At 35.7% G+C, this 22,062-nt stretch overlaps 1 protein-coding gene and 1 non-coding gene across 9 annotated transcripts in view; both read right to left on the bottom strand.

The window, feature by feature from the left end:
* The window catches only part of COP1 (COP1 E3 ubiquitin ligase), a 243,680-nt gene that overhangs the window by 4,474 nt on the left and 217,144 nt on the right, over window positions 1-22,062 (bottom strand). The window lies entirely within an intron of this gene.
* LOC112648989 (small Cajal body-specific RNA 3) lies at window positions 19,546-19,683 on the bottom strand. Its single transcript, XR_003129424.1, has one exon. It is a non-coding gene; the product is annotated as a small Cajal body-specific RNA 3 (non-coding RNA).

Genomic DNA, 22,062 nt, shown 5'->3' with positions numbered 1-22,062 from the left:
GTCACTCTGATCTCCCACTCACTCCACCCTTCTCCCCTGAAATAGGCCATAAAATCCTCATGTGAGAGGTGCCCTGCCTACACCCAAGGTTAAGAAGCATTCTTATCTGCAAAGACAAACGGACACTAAAAAGACTGAACAAGCAGGACTTGTTGAGTTCCTCCCAATATTCAACAGTTACCTCATACTCCTTTAACGTACCCACATTTCTATACTAGCCACTCTTCACCACACCTAGCACAAAATACAAAAGTATGTTTCTTTGGGTCTTCATTTCCTTCCTATGTCATGTAAAACTGCTATTAGATAAATTTGTATGGCCTTCTTCCTGTTAGTCTGTCTTGTCTAGTTTTTAGACCCCGCTGGGGACCCTAAGAGAGTTAAGGAATACATTTTCCTCCCCTACACTGATATGGTCCTGGCTGAGGTTTTCCCTTAAGTCAGCTCATTTATTTTTGAAAACAGTAACACAAGTAATATATAGTACTATTAGAATTAGTTTCAGTATTTACTTTGGGGAATAATAGGCTACTTCTAGGACCAAATAAGCACAGAATAATTCCATATGGGAGTGGGGTAGAGTGAGGGGGCAGGAAGATAAGTTTGGTATTTATTTACTCTTTTAGCCACCTGAATTAAGAAACTGGTTGGTTGGAGTGAGGTTAGGATATCATTAGGCAATATAATATAACTCACTCTGAGCTGGTCAAAAGGCAGAATTTCTATGCCTCCCTCACAAAACAAAACAAAACAAAAGCACTGTGTCACATCATATGGATTTCTTTCTAGCACGAATTTTAAACAAGCTAAGTGATATCACAAGCTGAGTGGACCAAAAATGATTCTTCTGTGAACAACTTCCAAATAGGAATAATCAACCTAATTTCTGCTTGGGGAAAGACTCCAGTCTCTAAAAAAGCAACTGCCACCCATCATATGATGCTGCAGTCACCAAGAATTGCTCTCTCTGCTACACAGAAAGGAATGCCAGGAAGATGAGAAATTTATAGCCTAAAGCACTCTTTCTTACTGCCATTTTGGTTCTAAGTCACCTTTAATACAAGAAGGTGACTAGAAGAAGGCAGAGAAAGCTAGTGGAGATAAGGACTCACTCTGGGGAAACAAGGAGGGGATCTACCTCTACCAGTTACAGACATTATGAATTATGTAATTCAAACCTCTAATTCTTGGTGGAAGTTTGGAAAACCATGGTATATTATCAAACAGTATGAAAAATTGGGCTTAATATAAATAAGAGAATCTAATCTAGTTATATTATCACATAACAGGAGTCTGAAGTCTATATAATTACTAAGCTAAACCCAAGAAGGAAGATATCTGATAACTCCCTGAAATGAATAAACAATGTGCATAACCTCAGGACTGTTACAGTACTATATTACATGCTACCAGAGGATTAACAATAACATCTTTTTCTTGTGGAAATAAACATCTCATTTATAAATGAGCCAACACAGCTGCACAGCTGGAACTGCTTTCTGGGGACTAATACATAGGTGAAAGGGTGTCCTAAGAATTCTTAGAAATACTCAAAACAATTCAAAATTAACAAATAATGAAAGAAAAATAACAGCTTTACATCTCAGCATGCCCTTTCCTCTAAAGACCATGAACTTTTATTTTTTTTTTAATAAAGATTTATTAATTTATGTTAGAGAGAGAGAGACAGAGAGTGCATTTGGGAGTGGGGGGACAGGGGGAGAGGGAGAGAATCCTCAAGTGTACTCCCTGCTGAGCAGGGAGCCCAAAGGAGCACCTGATCCTACAACCCCAAGATCATGACCTGAGCCTAAATTAAGAGTCAGTGACTCTACTGAGCCACCCAGGTGCCCCCAAGACCATGAACTTTTTAAAAGGGATTTAGGATTACCTGACTTTTAGCCAGGTATTAAATTAACTCTTGCATGCAACAGAAAAATAAAACCAGGTATTTTATTTCAGCACAGAGGTATGGAGGTGATAAGTACAAGATTATTACTATAGGTTTTGAGTGATTCTTGTTTGCATTTTGAATCCTGGCAATTCTTAGCTGTAGCTGAAGTCTGCCACAGCCCAAATGTATGTAAGTTCGGGCTCAATGGGTTGCTTTATTTGCTAAATAAAATTAAAGTGCCAGCCAGTAATTCTCATTTTTTTCTCTTTCTTAAAAACTGGCAGTTTAGACAAAAACAAAAAAACTGGCAGTTTTGCTGCAAAACTCTCTTCGGGGCTAAGCTAATAATATATCTATTTTCTTCTTAATATAGAGAGATTTAAAAAGATAATGGAAAAATTAGCAGTAAATCTTTTATAAAAATAGAAGACACATACACAAACACCAACTTGCTTAAAGTCAGTGATACTGTACTTATACTAAAACAAAACTAGCATCCACTGGAACAGTTTTCCCACTGATGGCTTGCTTATAAAAGTGCCATTATAGCTAATACATTAAGATCCTAAGCAAGCTCACTTGATTTGCTATTGGAGGATTTACTCTTAGAAATTCACATAACTGATTTTGAATGTAAAATAATTTTACTATAGAAATAAGTATGTTTAAAAAATAACTTCCATTCCTAGTTGTAAACAAAGTAAATGGTACAGATATGCTGTTATACTATAAGCAACTAGAAAACTTAACAAAATATATAAAACTACACTGGATAACAGCCCATATAGAATAATGATCTTTATAAGAAGAGAAACAAATGAGGGGAGTCCTATAGTCACCCTGGCTTTCTGCTTGGAGGCAATTTCTGAACCACAAAGCAAGGAAGAGAATCCAAAGAGAGGAATCTAAGCAGACTATACCAGATTCGCTAAGCTGAGGAGGCAGATACAAGTTCAGAGTATCTGTAGGGCAGGTGAAGTTTGTAGTGCAAAGTATCAAAGAGAAGAAAGTCAGACAAAGTAGAGCTCCAGGAATCTGCATGGGAGTGCCCTTGACTGTGCATTGTTATAATAAATTACACATGAATAGTGTTAAACTACACAAGGCCTAGAAAATAGAGATTGCCATTGGCAATCTCTAATAACATTATCAAATGCCAGACTTCACACAGTTAGGAGATGTTTGAGTTTTGAGTAGCCTGAGTAAAGAAACCTCACTGAAAATTTAGGACATTCAGCAGAGTCCCCAGAAGGGTCATGCCTTGTTAGAAGGGCTATATTAGCCTTAAAGTAAATGTTTCTCTGGACCAGGGATCAGCAAACTATAGTTTAGCCCACTGCCCCCAAATTTAGCCCACTGCCTATATTATATGCCTATATTTCCATTAAAACTAAAACATAACTGTGATAATTTGAATATATATATATATATATATATATATATAGAGAGAGAGAGAGAGAGAGAGAGAGAGTGTCTATGGTTGCTTTTGCACTAGAGTAGAGGAACTGAGGAACTGAAATAGAGACCGTATGGCCTGCAAAGCCTAAAATATTTGCAATGCGGTTCTTTAAGAAAAAGTTTGCTGACTGCTACTTTAGAGTCATCCTAATAAAATTTAAAAACAAGTGTAAAAAAAAAATCAAATTTATTTCCAAGACCAACTTTCTATCAAAACAAACTCAGAAGCACCTGGGTGGCTAAGTCGGTTAAGTGTCTACCTTAGGCTCAGATCATGATCTCAAGGTCCTGGGATGGAGCCCCACATCAGGCTCCCTGCCCAGTGGGGAGTCTGCTTCTCCCTCTGCCTCTGCTCCTCTTCACCACCCAGCTTGTATTCTCTAATAAATAAATAAATAAAAAACAACAAAAAAGAAAAAAACCTCAAACTTTAATACTTAAAAAAAAAATAACTGATTAAAAAATTTTTTTAATGTAATCTCTATCCCCAACATGGGGCTTGAACTCACAAACCCAAGATCAAGAGTCACATGTTCTACTGACTGAGACAGCCAGGCACCTCTTAAAACGTTAAGTATTAAAACGTTAATACTCTTAAAAACATTCAACAAAATCCAAACACTCAACAATTAAGCATTCACAATGTACAGCATTCAAGAGGCAAAAAGCATGATCCAGGGTGGAGGGGGGAAAAAAAATCGATGAATAGAAACAGATCCAGAAATGATAAAGATAATGGAAGCAGCAAAATGAGGATTTATAAAGCAGAAAGAACTATACTCACATATTTAAAGGAAACAATAACTTTATAAGAGAAATGGAACACATAATTATTGAGACCAAATGGAATTCTTTAAAAATTTTATTTATTTATTCATGAGAGACACAGAGAGAGAGAGAGAGAGAGGCAGAGACAGAGGCTGAGGGAGAGGCAGGCTCCTCGCAGGGAGCCCGATGTGGGACTCAATCCCAGGATCCTAGGATCACACCCTGAGCCAAGGGCAGATGCTCAACCACTGAGCCACCCAGGCATCCTGACCAAATGGAATTTCTCCGTGTGAAAAGTACAGTTATCTCAAATTAAAAATTAATTGGATGAACCTAACAATGAATGAAACAGTGGAGAGACTAAAACATCAATAAAGTTGACATGGGAAAAAGAAAATCCAAATTGAAGCTTAAGAGTAAAAGACTGGAAAGGTTAAAAAAGAGATTAGCATTTGTGTGACCAACAGGACAATATGCAACCTAATAAATGTGTAATTGGAATCTCAAATAGCAAAAAACGTATATGAAGATAGAAGGTTAAAGACTTTCCAAATCTGAAAACCATAAAATACCCACAAATACCACCACATCAAGACACATCATAAATTACTAAAAATGTGTAAAGAAAGAAAGAAAATTTTTGAAAACTGCCAGAGGAGAAACAGACATTACCTATGGGAACAACATCACCAATCTGTCATCAGAAGCAATAATGCAAGCCAATAAAACAGTATCTTTAAGGTAATCAAAGAAGAAAACTGTCAATCTAGAAATATTATTCAAAAGTGAAATATTATTTTCAAAAAAAACTAAAGCTGAGATAGCAGTAGATCTGCACTGTAAGAAACTGTTAAAGTTCTTCTACCATATGAAAACTCTGATCTAAACAAAAAGATGGAAGTGCTGTAAATGGTCAATATGTAGGTAAATATAAAAGATATTTGCTCTTGTTTTTTCTTTTAATAGACAATTACCTGTTTAAAGCAAAATTAATTAACAAGGCATTATGGTTATTATAACATAAACAGAAGTAACATATAGGACAGCAAAAGTACACAGGATAAAATAGGGAAATAGAAGTATATCGTTGTAAGGCTTTCCTGTAATGCATAAAGTGGTATAATCTGAACACAGACTATGATAAGTTAAATACAAATATTATAAACCTTAGAGAAACCACTAGAAAAGTAAAGAATTAGTATAGCTAATAAGCTAGTAAAGGAGATAAGATGAATTATAAAAATACTCAATAATGAAAGAAAGGAAAGGAGGAACAAGGGAAATAGAACACACAGAATAAACAGAAAACCAATAGCAAGATGGTAGACAAATATCCAACCTTACTAATAAGTAAATGGTCTAAATAATACCATGAAAAGGTAGAGATCATAAGACTTGATAAAACAGCAGGACCAACTCTATGCTATCCATAAAACACACTTTATTAAAAACAACAACAACAACAACAAAGATACAAAGTAAAAAGAGGGGAAAGTAAACCATTCAAATATTAATCATAAGAAATCTGGAATGCTTGGAGCACGTGGGTGGTACAGTCAATTAGCATCCAACTGTTGGTTTCAGCTCAAGTCATGATCTCAGGGTTGTGAGATGAAGTCCTGTGTTGAGTTCTGTGCTCAGCCCAGAATCTGCTTAAAAAAAGACACTCTCTCCTCCTCTGTCTGTCCCTTCCCCTACTTGCACAGGCACTCTCCCTCCTCTTCAAATAAATAAACCTTAAAAAAAAAAAAAAAGAAAAAGAAAGAAAGAAAAGAAAGAAAAGAAAGAAAGAAAGAAAGAAAGACCGACCAACCTGGAATGGCTCTATTAATTTCAGAAAAAGTAGATTTCAGGACAAGGAACAGACCAGGATATGAAGGGGACATTTTATGATTAAATAAGGATTAATTTAAATAAATTCTAAATGTATATATATCTAAAACTGAGCTTCAAAATACACAGAGTAAAACTAATGGAAATGAATGGAACAGTAAGTCCACACTTGTGTTTGGAGACTCTGGTATCTTCTGTCAATAATTCAAAGAATAAGCAGATAGAAAATCAAAGATATAAAAGACCTGAATAATACTACCAAAAACATGTAATATTTAATTTGCTCAATTCTCACTTAAATGGCAAAAAGTATACCATCTTTTCAAGTACATGTGAAACTATTCACCAGAACAATGTGCAAGACCATTAAACAAATTCAATAAACTTAAAAGACTGAAATTTTGCAAGTATATTCTCTAACCAAACAGACTCAAAGTAGAAAACAATAACAAAACGACATCTGAAAAAATTCCCTAAATATTTAGAAATTTTAAATAACCCAGGACTCAAATAAGAACTCACAAGGAAATGAAGAATTATATTGAACTAAAAGGTACTGTAAGACAACATATCAAAATTTGCATAACATACAAACATAATGAAAAGTATGAAACATACGTTTCAGATAGAAAAGTCTCTCTCTATATGCTTGTAATAATAAAGCAAAAAGGTTTAAAATAATATTAATGTATTAATGTGCAGCCTAGGCTAGAAAAAAGCAAATTAGATATAACATAAATATAATAAGCAGAAATCAATAAATGAGGTAAAAATAGATTAAAAATATTAAAAATAAAAGCTAGTTCTTGAAATAAACTGGCAAATCTCTATAAAGAAAAGATAGATGGAAAAAAAAAAGATAGATGTAAGTTAACAATGTCAGAAATGAATGAGCGGATCTTCACTAGCACCCAACAGTTATTTAGGAAGATAGAGAATAAACAATTTTATGCCAAGAAAACTGAGGCAATGAAATGTATAAATTCTATGAGAGATGCAAATTCCCAAATATGACAGAAGAAAGATAAAGAATACAGAGGACAAAAGAACACTTCCAAACTTAGCTTATAAGTCAAAGTCAGAGAAAGACATTATATATAAAAAAAAATGCAGACCAACTGCCTTCACAAACAGATATAAAAACTCTTAAAAAATAAAGAGAACTTTGCCACATACAAAAAGAATAATGTATCATGTTCAAGTGAGATTTATCCAGATATTCTAGTTGGCTTCTCTCTCTCTCTCTCTCTCTCTCTCTCTCTCTCTCTCACACACACACACACACAATGAATGTAAGTCACCGTTTTAAACAGAACAGGAAAATCACATCATCATAATTGACACAGAAAATTCATTTGACAAATTTAATACCCCTTCATAATAAAAACTCCTAGCAAACTAAGAACAGAAAGAATTCCCTCAAGGTGGCAAGGGTTTCCTACGAAAAACTTAGCTGGGGGTCACTTGAGTGGCTCAGTGGCTAAGCATCTGCCTTTGGCTCAGGTCGAGATCCCAGGGTCCTGGGATGTAGTCCCACATCAAGATCCCTGCAGGAAGCCTGCCTCTCCCTCTGCCTATGTCTCTGCCTCTCTCTCCGTGTGTCTCTCATGAATAAATAAAATCTTAAAAAAAAAATTAGTTAACATCATACATAATGGTGAAATATTGAACTTTCTTTCCCAGACTAGAAGGGAAGGACGTTTGCTTTCACCGTATCTATTTGGCACTATATTAGAGGTCCTCAGTGTAATAATCAAAAAGAGAAAGAAAAAGCACACAGATGAGAAATGAAGAAGTAAAATTGTCTTTATTTATAAATGACATGACTACCTATGTAGAATAGCTTAACAAATCTTCAAAAAAGCTGCTAAAACTAATAAACCGATCTAGCAGGGTTGTCAGATATGATGTCATTACTTAAAAGTCAATACAGCTCTATAAATTAGAAATGAATAATTAGCAAACAGATACTAAAAAGACACCATTTATAATGGCATCAAAAACATGATTTAGAGACAAGTCTAGAATATGTGTAAGACCTACACACTGAAAATTATAAAACAACGTTGAAAGATATCAAAGAACATTCAAAGGAAGGGACAGATTACCATCTTCACATACTCCCATAAAACAAGAATGGTTTTATGTGTAAGCCTTGGTACTCACAACGATAAACATTTTTTTAACCAGAAGAAAGAGAACTATTAAACAAAAATCAGAATATAGCCCTTTTCTTATTTTTTTCTCAAATGTTAAGCATTATGTTAAATGGTTTTCTCCTCAATAAGTAATTCTGTTGGGAAAAAAATGGGAAAAAATTTTATGTTAACAAATCTGAATATTTAAACCAAGTAGAAAAATTCTTACAAAAAACAAAACAAAACAAAACAAAACAAAAAACAACCAAAACTGAGCAAAACATGAATCATCTGACAGGTATTTAAAAAAAAAGTCAACTGTCAAAAACTTTTTATACCTCAGACTTATATGACTCTATCTACAAATTCAGTCAAATATTCAAGAACAGAGTACTTCCAATATCACACATATTGCCCACAGAAAAGAGGACTCCTTAATTTGTTTCATGAGATTTAATATAATTATGAAATCAAAATGTGATGAGAACAATCCAAGAAAGGAAGGATATAGGTCAATGTTATTTATGAAAACAGATGGAAAAATCCCTAATGAAATATCAGCAGGTCAATTTTAACAATATATATGAATAATACATCTTGACCCAAAAAAAAAAAAAAAAATAATACATCTTGACCAAGTTGATTTTATTCCAATGATGTAAGATTGATTTAACATTAGAAAAAAATTATCCCATCAATATTTAAAAGATAATTATTACATCATCTTCAATAGGTACAAAATAAAGCAATAATATACTCCAGCTTCATTTATGATGAAAACTCTCTGCAAGCTGAAAATTCAAAGAAACTTCTTGTAAGTTTCCTATGAAAATCTTACAGCAGAAATTATACATAATCATGACATATTCACAAGTTTTCCCTTTTGTGAGTAACAAGATGAAGATGCCACGGATTATCACTTCCATTCAGCATTATACTATAGGTCCTGGCCATTAAAATAAAGTGAAATGAATAAAATTAGGTACAAAATTGGGAAAGTAGAGATTAAACTTTCATTACTTGTGGATCACATTATTATGCACATAAAATATTCCAAGAATGTAGAAATAGATAATTAAAATTAATAAGAGAGTTAATATGCTGCTGGATTAAAAAATGGGGAGAGTAACATACCATTCCTAAGAGGTCATAGTGACATCTTTCCTTCTCTCTCTAATATTTACTGGTTTACTTGAACTGGTAATATATAAGGTGGTAAAAATTCAAATAGTACAAAGAATAGGAGAAAAGTATCTCTCATTCCCTTTTTTTCTGAGTCTCTGAAGCAACTACTGTGATCAGAAGTGAAATCTTTCCAGATAGGGCAGCTATCTGGAAATATTTCCAGTGGCTCAGCAGTTTGGTGCCTCCTTCAGCCTGGGGTGTAATCCTGGAAACCCGGGATTGAGTCCCACGTCAGGCTCCCTGCATGGAGCCTGCTTCTGCCTCTGCCTGTGTCTCTGCCTCTCTCTCTCTGTGTGTGTCTCATGAATAAATAAAATAAAATCATTAAAAAAAAAAAAAAAAAAGAAGAAAAGAAATCTTTCCAGGTAAACTTAGCATCGTTACTGTGAACTTCAACACTATAGTAGGATCAAGCATACCTTCAGGGCTTTCTCAACATATAAAAGAATCATAAGTTTTCTATCTGGTGATTCTACTCTCTCCTTACCTTGTCTAACTTTCAGGTAACAACCTTACTTTCAACTTGGGATTTCATCCTTTAAAGTGACAAGCCACATTTTATAAGCCCCTTGATTACCTAAGAGAAGTCTGTCTCTAGGTTTCTCTTACAGGAGTAACTCCACAGAGCTCACTTCTACATTTCTGTACATATTATTAATTGGTCCTCAGGATGAAATGGACCTGACTATATAAGACAAGCTGTATCCTTAAAAATCAAATTAGCAAAACATATGGACGAAAATACACTATATAGTTAGAGTGACAAAGTGGAATTGGGGTCACAAACACTTTTCAGTTCACTAGTCTAAGATTTCCAAACTAGGTTATCATGAACAAGTTATTAAACCTCTCTAAATCTCTGTCTTCTCGACTGTAACATAAAACTGAGTTAATAGAGCTAATGAAAGGAAGGGAACAGAGAGCTGTTATTAAATAAAACACATCTATAAATATCTGGAACAGAACACGTATCTTTGTAAGTGAGCATTGTTAGGAGAAAGTCGATTCTTTTTTTTTTTTTTTTTTAAAGAGACAGTGTGGGGAGGACAGAGGGAGAGGGAGAGAAAAAATCTTAAGCAGGCTCCACACCCAGGTCAGAGTCTGACTCAGGGCTTAATTTCGCCATCATGAGATCATGACCTGAGCCAAAATCAAGAGTCATTTGTCTGGGCCACCCAGGCACTCCAAATGAAAGTTCTTCTAATTCCAGGTAAGAGTTTAGAAAAAGAAGGTAGCCAAACTGTCAAAAATCCTGAGAGTATGAAAAAATTGTAATAATGGGTTCTTGGATTTGGCATTAGATGACCTGGTAACCTCAAAGGCAACTCTATCTGAGGTTCAGTCTGTAGCAATAGGGGCCTTTGCATAAGTTCCTACAGCTAACTCAGTCTTTAGAACTTGGCTTTTACACAAGTTTCTGGAAAAAGTTTTCCCTAATCTCCAAGGTGATAAGGTAGTTACCTTCCTCTCTCCAAATTGCTTCCATAGGAAGAATAAATGTCGATTACGCACTTTCATATCATGATAGTGGCGGCTTCAGTATAAAGTTTATTAATTTCATGCCATTTTATTCATGTATCATTATCCATCCATTTATCATTAGGGTAGATATTATGTCAGGTATTCTGCTATGTACTAAAGTTCTGAAGATGAGTAAAAAATGAAGTCTGATCTTGAAATGAAAGAGTAGGAGGGCAAATGGACTTTGTTTTTTCTGTTATTGTTGTCAAAGATTTTATTTATTTATTCATGAGAGACACACACAGAGAGAGAGGGAGAGACACAGGCAGAGGTAGAAGCAGGCTCCATGTAGGGAGCCCGACGCGGTACTCGATCCCGGGTCTCCAGGATCATGCCCTGGGCTGAAGGTGGTGCTAAACTGCTGAGCCACCCGGGCTGCCCCAAAGGGACTTTGAAATAGAAAACTACTCTATTATTGTAAGAAATATATTTCACAGGGACAACTGAGGAAGCAAGAAGGAAGTGTCCTTTCTGGGAGAGAGAAGAACAGTTTCATATATAAAACCACAAATGGAACATGAAAAAGTAACAGCTGCAACTACTCAAAATAAAAGGGTATTTTAGACAAAGAGACATAATCCTACAAATGCCATGAGTTTGGGGGGAAATGGTGTTTACAGATGATGACAAATTATGAGTCAATTTGTGTATTAGTTGATTAGATGAAAACCAACAGGTTGGAATAAACATGTAAACTAACTCTCTCACACCAGAGTAAGGATTTTACTTATGGACAACAAGTAATCAATGGCAAGGAAAGGACAGAATTACTTTTTTTCTAATACTGTTCTATTCCCTCAGTGATGTCCCACTCCCCTTCTGTGCCTCCCCCAGTCACCTAGAGTCACTGTCTTTAGTTCTATCCCTTAATAAAACTCTTAAATCTACATCTATTAAGTTAAATAAGGGAAATTCTTACAAAAAGCAGAGAAAAAAAGGATGCAGGTGGGAGACACTACCTATCCTCAAACATATTTCAAAAGTTGTTTTTTTTTAAAAGTAGGCTCCAAGTCCAACATAAGGCTTGAACCCATGGCCCCAAGATCAAAAGCTGCATGCTCTACTGACTGAGCCAGGTAAGCATCCTTTAAACTTTTTTTTTTTTAAGTGAATATACTGAAACACTTTTATAATGATGAGGAGGATTTTCTTTGATAGAGAGAGAGAAAGAGAGAGAGAGAGAGGGTGATAGGGGGTACATGGAGATGGAGAGAGAGAATCTCAAGCAGACTCCTGGATGAGCATGGAGCCATATCAATATGGGGCTCTATTTCATGACCCTGACTGCGAGCATGACCTGAGCTGAAACCAAGAATTGGACACTTAACTGTGCCACCCAGGCACCCCAATATAGTGAAAGACTTCTAAATAAACAGGTTTGTAATTTGTGAGTCTAACTTTAACATTTTTTTTTAAAGATTTTATTTATTTATTCATGATAGACATAGAGAGAGAAAGGGGCAGAGATACAGGCAGAGGGAGAAGCAGGTTCCATCCCGGAAGCCAGACTCGGGACTCGATCCTGGGACCCCAGGATCACGTCCTAGGCCAAAGGCAGGTGCTAAACCGCTGAACCACCCAAGGTTCCCCTAACTTTAACACTTTCAAAAGGAAACTGAATACAGAAAAAAAGTACTGATTATTTAATAACCTACCTAACTAGACCATATCCAATCTTCTCTCAGTATAATGCACTCCACACATTGCTATGAAAATATTCTCATGTGATAGTTTCATCTTCCTGAACAGTGGGCTTTCGGAGCTTACTGATGCCTACATAAGAAAGCTCATACTTCTTTTTTCAGTATGGCATTCAAAACTATGTAATCTGGAACTTCTCTCATTTCCCAACAGGATTCTACCTCACCTTTTTCCTTTAGACTATTCTACTAGAAGTTTCTTAAACACTGATTGCAGTTTCTCTCATCTATAGCTTTATTCACACTGTTCTCCAGGCTGAAGACAGTGCAGCAAGAAAAGTGTTGGTTTTGGAGCCAGGCAGAGCTGGATTCAAATGCTAACTCTACTACTCCTTATTTAGTTGTGTTATCTTTAGTAATTCAGTTAAATTCTCTGAGCCTTAATTTCACTTGTAAACAAAGCTCAAAAGTATATACCTTAAAAGATTTGTGGTGATGACTTTGAATTAAGATAGCACTTAGTATGTAATGCCTGGCTGATACTAAAAAGATGCTGGTCTATAATCTTCTGACCAGGCATGTGCTTTATCTCTGTCTTAGACCTTCTGAAACCCTGTATGCCTTTATGAAGTCCAGCACAAGAGCCAATATCTACATAAAGTCCTCCATAATTCTACCAATTAAAAGTAATCTCTCCTCATCTAGGGTCAATACTTCCAGTGGTAATTCTCTTATAAGGATTTCTTTCCTTCAGGCTTATACCACAGTTGTTTATAAATAATTCTATTGGGTTGTAAATCATCTAAACATGTTTTATATATTTAGAAATGTACTTTATATATTGCAAAATTAAAACCTAATGAATTAGAACAGGTACAAGTTGTCCAGTTATATGGGTTAATGTAGAAAGTGTTGAAAATGATGACAGCAACATTTATTATTTATTGGTCATTAACCTGGAGTTTTTCACTATCTCAATACTTTCCATATATTTTCTGTATCTCAATAGTTCCCATATATTTTCTAGTTTTGTTCCACAATATTAAGTAGAAGATCCTATTATTCTGATTTCATAGAAAACAGAGGTATACAAAGGTTATTAACTTGCCCAAAGCCTCAGAGCTAGTATTAAGTGGCAATAGGAAGCCAATCTGGCAACCTGACTCCAGGACTCTTAATCAGAACACCACCCTAAGACAAAAGTTATAAACAGTGCATGCCTCCCCCTACCCCATGGATGTTTAAAAGCACGACCTTGCCTAATAAGGATCTCAAAAAATTCTGAAACATTTTCTCCCCCAAAGCAACTTTACAGTCTGTGTTGTAAAACTAAGGAAGGCAAGTACTTTGAAGATTTTACTGGGAGAAAAACAAAGCTAAGACATACCATCTTTGAGACAGTCCTCCTTTCAGGTGATAGAACGCTATTACCTGAAATCCAAGAGCCGCAGTGGGGACAGCTAGTAAAACTTAATGTAAGTGGTCTGTCCTCAACAGTTTGTCCTACAAGCACTGCATTTTCTTCTTAAAGTGTCTGCTAAGTTAAAACTGTACATCCATTTAAATCCTTCAGACAAATACTCAATATGATGAAACAGGTAAAACACTATGTACAACAGAGTATCTGTTGTACTCTCCTCTCCCTAGAGGACACAGAACATGAGGAAGATGCCTGAATTTAAGATCTTCCTTAAATAAACATAAACAAAGAAGTATATAAAATTTTGAGGTTAACCAACCAGGTTTCAGTCTATATTGAATCTGTTAAATTCCTTAATTTTCTCTCCATAGAATTTTTTGCCTAATTTGGCATTCTCTTTTTTTAATGAACAGATAGCTTTTCTTCTCATTGCCAGAAAAGAGTGTTAATTTGGAGTGAGGACTGCAGTGTCACTTCAAATAAAAGATCATATATACTTTAAGCTCTTTTCATACCAAAATTATAAACATATAATAGGGGCTTTTGCCTCATTTTTTCTCTTTGGTGTGGGATGGAAGAGTAGTGATATATTAAAAAGTATCTGGAAAACTGAAATGGCTTCTCTTCATATATGAGTTCATGGACTCTGTACACTGTCAAATCTGATTTTCACTCAGGATCCTGTAGCAACCAAACACTTTAAATTGAATTTGCCCTTTCAGTTTTTCTGTTCATGCATGATCTAGAGTTGCTTTATGAACATCCTCTTCCTCTCCCTTGAGTTGACATGCAAATACAACATGCAGAGATTTTTAAGTTTTTCTTCTATCAATGCTCTTGTTAAGTGATGGTGTTCAGTTATCCAGTTTCTTCAATCCTTTTTATTTTCTTCAAATCATCCCAAAACCTTCATAAACTTTCCCATGGTACCCTCTAACTTAAATACAAAAAAGACAAAATACACAAAGTGCTAGCATTTGTGCTAGCACAAATGCTTCATTTTCTTGCGCTAGAGTGGCTTTCCTGACATACAGAATCATTATTTTATTAAAACCACTCTTTAATAAAACCACCTTCTCTTTTATCAAGTTCATAATTGTTTTTGCATCTCAGAGTTACATGCATTTCACTTTTATCTGAATATGAGTAATCAGGAGAATCCTCCACTAGTGTGTGTTCATTTACACACACATTTATACAGCCATAAATCTATGCTGTACATGGACAGCATGTGAGACCCAAAGATAATCAAATCAAAGATAATCAAACATTACAAAAGGATCTTCAAAGATTTTTAAATAAATGCCATTTGTAAGCCTGACAGTTTCTTTTTTGTTTCTGACCTTCCTTTTAGCATGTGGTTTTTCTGAACTGACTTCATAAATATATATGTAAATAAGTCTAGGAAAAAAAATGAGCACAAACCTATAATCTATTAATCTATCAATAAGAGGTCCTGCTCTTTAAACTGAAATGTTACAGTTACCCCTCCCTGCCTTCTATTATAGAGGATCTAAGGCTGAATTACTTGTTTCAATTGAGTTTGTAAGACAGACAATAAATGAATTCTGTGATCTTACAAACTAAGATTCTCTTTTTATTGTCTCATTTTACTACCTTAAAAAACCAACCTTTTATCATTATTACATAACCAATTGTTAAACACTACAGGCCACTTACTGTGCTAAGTTTATATGAATTATTTCACTTAGTCTCCACATAGCAGTCTTATTGAGGAAAATATTATTTTCATCCTCAATTTACAAAGAAGAAACATATACATATACACAGTTATAGAATAGCAAAGCTGTGAATCAATGTATGAAGACTGATACGATACACCAATTGCTGGTTTGTAGCATACTGATTTAATAAGCTTATCACACGCATGGCCTCAACCCAAATTTATACAATCAGTATGAAAGGAGAAAGGGGTCTTAGGTGAACATTCGGTATCTAAGGGAAAGCCTCAGCTGTTATATATTATAATGGATGTTACATTTCAAACTTCATATACGCAGAGTTCTTTCTCTTCATGGAATTTGGTCTTTTATGGATCTCCCTAGAAGTATGATTTCAAGTAATATCACTGGAGAAAAGGGCTTGCCCCAGAACTAAAGTGGAAGCGAGTGTTCTATAATCAGTATATAAGGCCGTGCCAGTACTATACTCTTCCATGCCAATCCCAATTCAAGATCTGGGAGATTCTGGAGTTTCCTTATCACAAGGAAATCCTCTCAAGATCATTCAGTTAAATCCAAATCCTCTCTTTCCTCTGCACTGTTGTCCTTGCTGAAGATGGTACTGGGCTCCTATCTAAGCCTAAAGTATAAAGATTATTAAGAACAGAATGATATAATCCACGATTAATAAAATAGGTAATTATTTTAATAAAGTATATTATCTTTATCACATCATACTGCATTTTTTTTCATTCAAATACATGTTCTTATAACTAACTTATCTAATAAGAGGAAAATATTACTCTGCCAATTAAAAGGACTTCTAGATTTGGTGGCTTATATTTTCATATTCAAAATTTTTAAGCTTTTTAAAATAAAATTTTTCTGAATGAACTATGGAAACATCCTATAATGAAGATATTTCTATAATCAATCTAAGACAAAGTGGACCAGATTTTTTTTTAATGGTAAACTTATGATGCTCTCAGTGCTGGATATTTCCTGTATCTATAACTAGATTTAAGAAAAAACAGTACTAATCAGATAGAAGACATAAATGCATATAAAATTCAAATTTTATCTAAAGGTAAAAGCACTTAATGTGATCATGACTATAAACATCAAATATTAGGGACGCCTGGGTGGCTTGGCGGTTAAATGTTTGCCTTCAGTTCAGGGCATGATCCTCAGGGTACTGGGATTGAGTCCACTATTGGGCTCCCTGCATGGAGCCTGCTTCTCCCTCTGCTTATGTCACTGCCTCTCTGTGTGTCTCTAATGAATAAATAAAATCTTTAAAGACAAAAAAATAAACACCAAATACCAGCCCACTAAATTTTACTACTGGATCAGTCTCTACATGAAAAAAAATTTTTTTCCTACATGAAAATTTACATTGATTAAAAATGATACGGTTATAAACTGCTCCTCTCTTTGGGAAAATGACCCTATACATGTATACAGATTGATCTACGATTTCTTTGTAGGAGTTCTTCTAAGATGTTTTACCATTTTGAAAGGCTAACAATACAGCAACAACTTAAGACTTCAAAGTAGTCAAAAATCATGTGTAAGTGTCAATTTAGAAATGTATGTGTGTAGACAGAAACACATACACATATACATACCCAGGAAGACACTGGAGACTCACCTCCACCAGAATCACCAGACTGTCATCCCTCCTCCCTGTCTCAAACTTATTTTTTTCCTGTTAAGACCTTCTTATATTTGGTATCCAAAGGAAGTTGTGTTTACATTTAGAGTAAACATAACAGAAACTGTTCTCAGGGGTGGATATTAAAACTATTTAATGACACTGACCTATCAGAAAAAAACTAATATAGCTATACCATTACTTACCTGATTGTCCCTGATTTTAGCACATCCCTGGCTATAAATGTAGGTTATAATTCTATTTAATCTTTAAGTATAAAGTAAAGACACAAATATTACATCTTACAATAGGATTTAAAATTCATATTGTGAGGATCAAATTCTGAGCTTCCTCAAGACCTCAAATAGCAAAGAAGACGTATAATTGATGGTGCGGAGTGCAATGTACAAAATACTTGTCTTCACATTCAACTAAAACCATCTCTAATTACTATGTCAGCTTTGATTTGTTATATATATATATGAGGATCACTCAATTCCTCTATCATATATCTGATTTGAGTAGAAGCCAGCTGTCACCTACAGATTTACTGGAGTCGGTAGAAGGAGATAGTTTAAGGGGCATATATGATCTGGCAGCAAAAGGGTGAGGGCACATACGTAACAACATAACATAACATCTTCATGGAAGATGAAATGGAAGAACACGGTAGTAAGCAGATTAAAAACAATGGACACATTGCAAAGGATTTAAGAACACAAGGTTAAGTACTCCAATTCTTGGCCTTGGTTAAAACATCGTAAGAATGATAGAGTTGGTGGGGACACCTCTCAAATATATTTGTAAACATATCTTGAGATAGATTCAGTCATAAGACATTCTCTTCCCTTTTGAATTAGACCTCACTAATATTTATGTTCATGATTTTTAGTCAGAGGTCATTTTATTTATTTATTTTTAAAGATTTTATTTATTTATTCATAAGACAGAGAGAGAGAGAGAGGCAGAGACCGAGGCAGAGGGAGAAGCAGGCTCCATGCAGGGAGCCAATGTGGGACTCGATGCCAGGATCATGCCTTGGGCCAAAGTTAGGCGCCAAACCACTGAGCCACCCAGGGGATCCCGTCAGAGGTCATTTTAGTGAAGGGTCTTGAATCTAGATTTGGATTTCTTAAAAATATTTTATTTATTTATTTATTTATTTATTTATTTATTTATTTATTTATTTATGAGAGAGCGAGCACAGGCTAGGGGAGGGGCAGAAAAGCAGACTCCCCACTGAGCAAGGGAGCCTGACACAGGACTAGATCCAAGCATTCCAGGATCACAACCCAAGTCAAAGGCAGACAGATGCCTGACTGAAGCCACCCAGATGCCCAAGATTTTAATTTCTTGTGTAAAGAAGTAGAGCACAAATAATATAAGTGAGAGGCACCTGGGTGGCCTTTGGCTCAGGTCATGACCTCAGGGTCCTGGGATGGAACCCTACATCAGGCTCCCCACTCAGGAAGTCTGTTTGTCCTTCTCTCTGCCCCTCTCCCTACTTGTACACACACACTCATTCTCTCAATAAAATCTTTTTTAAAAAATAATACGAGTACAAACTCTTAAAATGATTCATCAAAACGAAGATAAGAGTAGACTAATGACTTCTAAACAGTTTAGAAAAATAAGGCTACTTATTCAATATCTGTCTGATCCAGTAACTGCCCAGAGTAAGAAGTATATGGGGATTTGAGAATCACAAACAAGGATAGATCCCCACCCAATGAGTTATAAATAAACCCCTTGTGGTTTGCTTACAAGCACCCTGGTGCTATGCATTAGCAAATGCTACTACAGCTCCTTCCCCTGCTGACAGCTCCCCCCCCTCACCTGGACCCTCAGCCCCCTCTCCCCTGCTCACAGAACACACACACTAAGAAAACCTAAGATTGCAAGTTTAGTACTAATAAGTTAATACTTAGTAGCTAGCTTTGCCCTGGTAATAAGCATTCCTAAAATTTGTTACAGACTTAAAAGTTTACATAAACTGTGTTTGGAAAAATTGCTTTCTTAATGACAAATCAATTCCTAATGAGAAAAACTTCATGGAAGCTACCTCTGATTAGCTTCCTCATATCTACAGACCTCTACTGATAGCCCTGATGAGTTAGTCAATGTGATCTCTCAGGAAAAATAGTATTTCTAAATTCATTCCACTTCCTGGCTGTAGGTTCCTGAATTCAACAAACAATATCTAATCTTAAAACCATAAAATATTTAAAAACCAGTTAAGATGGATGCAGAAGTAACCTTACTTGGTTGTCTATTAAAAACCCAGTACACTTAATTGGCTGAAAGAGTAAACAAAACAGCACAGAAAGCTGCACTTGGAATGTTGGTTTTAAGGTTGTATGGAGGGGAACGATCAGACTTAGCCAGCTGTCCTAAGCCAGACAGAGACCTCCAGTTTATGTAGGATCACTGCAATTTGTAGACAAAAGGCAGTTTTTCCATTTGTCCACATGGTTGGTTACAGGTTCCATTATTTGTGTGTTTCATTATTACGAAACCTTTAGTTATCCAGTCTTTTCTATACCAACGTCCCACCTGTAAGAGGTTCTCATTTAAATACATATTAATGCATTCAAATAAACTATAAGGGAAAAAAAACAGGATTCAGAGAGATATTATAAAACAAACCATTAAAAAAACAAACAGCATATAAAATCAAAGTGAGGGATCCCTGGGTGGCGCAGCGGTTTGGCGCCTGCCTTTGGCCCAGGGCGCGATCCTGGAGACCCGGGATCGAATCCCACATCGGGCTCCCGGTGCATGGAGCCTGCTTCTCCCTCTGCCTGTGTCTCTGCCTCTCTCTCTGTGTGTGTGTGACTATCATAAATAAATAAATATTAAAAATAAAATAAAATAAAATAAAATCAAAGTGATCTTTAGGAATAAAGGTTGTCAAGAACATATACAAGAGAAGGAAGACTGAGATACATATACAAAAAAATCACATACATCCACCACCTTTCCTTCATTTTCAGTGCTTTCCAAACTCTTCTCCTTACCCAGCCCTAATCAACTTAATTTTCCTTGCCACATAACAACTCAAATATTATCTTTCAACAGCCACAACTTCCCTCACATACCAATACCTATGAACTCTGGATGCTCTCCTGAATAAAGTGTGAAAACAATGTGCTTGCAATCATGTATATCTGACAGAAAACAATTACTCCATACTGCTGATCAATACTGTGGAGGGCCTCTGACCACAGAACTGTGCATTTCTAAGGGTTCTATTTGCACAATTCCTCCAGAAAACTCTGGCAAAAACTGTTTCAAAAGATTTGTACTACTTAAGGATACCATCTAACACAGGAGAAAGAGCAATGCATTTAAGACATGGGGACCTGGACTGCATTTTGGTTTTGTCATAGTATTGGCTTCATCTTCTTGGAGACTCAATTTTTTCAACTATAAGGCCAGTAATTTTAGGTACTTCACAGAATTTTTATGAAGACTCAAAGAAAACATAGTAAAGTATTTAACCAAAAAGGAACTGGCATATAATAAGCACCAAATAAGTGGCAATTCTTTCTTTAAAAAAAGGATTTCATTTATTTATTCATAAGAGACGCAGAGAAAGTGGCAGAGCCATAGACAGAGGGAGAAGCAGGCTCCTTGCAAGGAGCCTGATGCAAGACTGGACACCCCAGGACCACGCCCTGAGCTGAAGGCAGATGTTCAACCACTGAGTCACCCAGGTGTCCCAGTGGCAATTATTCTTAATAAAATACTATAACCTAAATTAAAAAAAAATAAGATTTATTAATTTGAGAGAGAGAGTGAGAGAGCAGGGAGGAGGGGCAGAGGGAAAGGGAGAGAAAAACATACATAGACGCCATGCAGGCCTTGGAGCTTGATGTAGGGCTCAACCTCATGACCTGAAATCAGGACCTGAACCAAAACCAAGAGTCAGACACTTAACCAAATGTGCCACTCAGGTGCTCCAACCTAAATTTCTTTACAGGGCAGCTGGGGGCACCAGGATGGGACAGTTGGTTAAGCATCTGCCTTTGGTTCAGGTCATGATCTCAGGGTTCTGGGGTTGAGTCCCACCTTGGGCTCCTTGCTCAGTGGGGAGTCTGCTTCTACCTCTCACTCGGCTCCTCCCCCCAACTGGTGTGCTTGCTCACACTCTCCCAAATAAACAAATAAATAAAATATTAAAAAAATAAAAAGGCAGTTGTCTGAAGTATGACTATCCTAGTATATCAGAGTCACCATATTCATGATCTTATAAAATTGATTAAAAACATAAAGTAGAGGGTGCCTGACTGGCTCAGGTCATGATCCCAGGGTCCTGGAATTGAGTCCTGCATCAGGCTCCCTGCAGAGCCTGCTTCTCCCTCTTCCTCAGCCTGCCATACCTCCCTGCTTGTGCATTTTCTCTCTCGCTGTCAAATAAATAAAAATCTTTAAAAATAAATAAAATAAACAACAAAATAACATAAAGTAGGCTACCTAGAGGTTAAGTATTTTTAAATTTTATCTTAACTCTTTCCTAGAAAACTAAGATCTTATTATGACAGCTACTGGTTTTTTTTTTTTTTTTTTTTTAGTTTTTTTTAGTTTTTGTTTTTTTTGCTTTCAAAGTAGAAACAAGGAATAACACAGGGCCAACACTAAATGAAGTACAAAAATTAGAGAAGAATATACTTGAATGGCAGCTCGTAAAGTACATTCTATAGGTGCATCAGTAGCTGTTAAACACCAGAAAACAAGGAGAGGAAGGAGATGGTTAACAGAGCAACAAAAAAGTAGAGATTGAGCTGGGCAAGGATGAGAGGATAATTTATATAAGTGGGAAAGGAAGAACAAGGCAATACAGAAATTTTTAGAATAAAATGACTTGGG

This window comes from Canis lupus, chromosome 7 (assembly GCF_003254725.2).
Source record: "Canis lupus dingo isolate Sandy chromosome 7, ASM325472v2, whole genome shotgun sequence".
Taxonomy (NCBI): Eukaryota; Metazoa; Chordata; class Mammalia; order Carnivora; family Canidae; genus Canis; species Canis lupus.
This window is presented reverse-complemented; position numbering and strand designations above follow the sequence as displayed.